Source organism: Asparagus officinalis, chromosome 3 (assembly GCF_001876935.1).
Source record: "Asparagus officinalis chromosome 3, Aspof.V1, whole genome shotgun sequence".
NCBI lineage: Eukaryota > Viridiplantae > Streptophyta > Magnoliopsida > Asparagales > Asparagaceae > Asparagus > Asparagus officinalis.
This window is the reverse complement of record NC_033796.1, coordinates 37,478,711-37,481,197: the sequence shown is the minus strand read 5'-3', so window position 1 is coordinate 37,481,197 and position 2,487 is coordinate 37,478,711.

The window sequence follows — 2,487 nt, the reverse complement described above, 5'->3', positions numbered from 1 at the left end:
CGTTCGGACTCAAGAACGCTGGCGCAACCTACCAACGAGCCATGAGCATGATCTTTCGAGATCATTTGCAAAAGGCGGTCGAATGCTATGTGGACGACTTGGTCGTGAAGAGTCGCCACAAGGAGGATCACCTCCAAGACTTGAAGGCTATGTTCGAACTCATGAGGACTCATCAGCTCAAGATGAATCCTACCAAGTCATTCTTGGGAATGTCTAGCGGTAAATTCCTCGGTTTCGTCGTCACGACGAAAGGGATCCGAATTGATCCAGACAAGGTGCGAGCTATCCAAGAGCTCCAACCCTGAGAGGCCTTCAAGGACGACTGGCTTATATCCGAAGATTCATCTCGAATCTCTCGGGCAAGTGCCAACCCTTCTCTAAGCTGATGAAGAAAGGTACCTCCTTCGTCTGGGATGAGCCATGCCAAAAGGCTTTTGAGGAGATCAAAGCTTATCTCTCAAATCCGCCTGTCCTTGCGGCGCCAATCTCAGGAAGGCCATTCCTCATATACATACGGGCTATGGAACATTCTCTGGGTGCCCTCTTGGCTCAGAACGATGATGCAGGCCACGAGCAGGGCATCTACTACCTGAGCAGAACCTTGCAGGGCGCCGAGCAACGGTACCCAATGGTCGAGAAGGAATGCCTAGCCTTGGTGTTCGCTATCCAAAAGATGCGGCACTACTTGGTTGGCCAAACCATCCATGTCATCTCCCGGATGAATCCCATTCGGGTCTTCATGACACAACCCGCAGCGCTAAACTGGTGCCTGGCCAGGTGGGCACTTCTGCTCTCTCAATATGATATTCATTTCATGCCGCAGAAATCAGTCAAGGGACAAGCCATATGCGGTCTCATGGCTAGTCACCCGCTAGGGGAGAAGACCGATCTATTCGAAGATCTGCCGGATGAACCTCCCGAAGCCAATATGACTTCGTCGCCAGAGGTGTGGCAGATGTTCTTCAACGGTGCGTCCCGCGTAGGCGCGAGTGGCTCTATTTCTGCAGGAGTGGGGGTGGCCCTCACCTCCCCGCATGGTCACGTGTTTCCCCGGGCCTTTTCCTTGACGGAACCATGTACCAACAACGTAGCCGAGTACAACGCGTTGCTCATAGGGCTCGAGTTAGCCAAAGAGCTCGGGATAAAGCATCTGGAGGCTTATGGCGACTCGCAACTCATTGTCAAACAAATGACTGGCGAATATGAAGTCAGGAATGAAGATCTTATCCCACTCCACCGAGCGGCCGTCAGACTAGTGGCCAGATCAGGAAGACTGGCGTCTCCCGATCATCGATTATGTCCTATACGGCATGTTGCCTGAGGATTCGAAGGAACGAGAGTCGGTCCGACGACGTGCCTCACGGTTCTACTACGATTCAACCACTAAAACATTGTATCGCAGGTCATACGACGGCTTGCTACTTCGCTGTCTTTCAAAAGCGGAGGCGCAAGAAGCCGTACGCGAAGCACATGACGGCGTGTGCGGAGCTCATCAGCCCGGACCCAAGCTTTGGGATCGCTTACGAAGGATGGGCTACTTCTGGCCTGGGATGGTTACTGATGCAGTCGCTTATGCTAAGCGATGTTACGAATGCCAGATCCACGCCAACTACATACACCAGCCTCCTGAGGATCTACATCCGACGAGGGCATCTTGGCCCTTCGAGGCATGGGGGATGGACATAGTCGGGCCAATTTCTCCACCATCGGCGAGAGGCCATCGCTTCATCCTCGCGATCACCGACTATTTCTCTAAATGGGCAGAAGCCATCCCCTTAAGAGAAGTCAAGACTAGCGACGTGATCAAATTCATCAAGCACCATGTCATCTACCGATACGGCGTACCCCGGCGTATCATTCACGACAATGGCACGCAATTCGTTAGCCATGCCTTCAACAGGTTCTGCGAAAAATTTCGAATACAGAACCTCTCGTCCACGGCCTACAACCCTTCAGCGAATGGTCTGGCCGAAGCTTTCAACAAGACGATCATCAAGATCCTGACCAAGTTGACTTCCACTAGCAAGCGCGACTGGAATGAAAAGCTAGGCGAGAGCCTGTGGGCATATCGCACGACGGTTCGTACACCGACTGGCACCACGCCTTACTCGTTGGTATACGGCTGTGAAGCTGTATTGCCATTAGAAATTCAGATTCCATCCCTGCGCGTCGCCCTAGCGACAGGGATGACGACTGAGGAAAATCACCAACTTCGACTCGCAGAGCTCGAAGCACTGGACGACAAGCGACTGGAAGCTCAGCAGCACATTGAGTTTTACCAAGCTCGGATGGCCAAGAGTTTCGACAAGAAAGTCAAGCGCCGAGCCTTCAAAGAAGGAGAGCTCGTCCTATCCGTCCGTAGACCAATGATCCTCACTTCCAAGAAGAAGGGGAAATTCCAGTCCAAATGGGAAGGACCATTCGTGGTAGAGACAGTCTACTCAAACGGTGCCTATCGCCTCGTCAAACCGAACGGTGATAAGATCA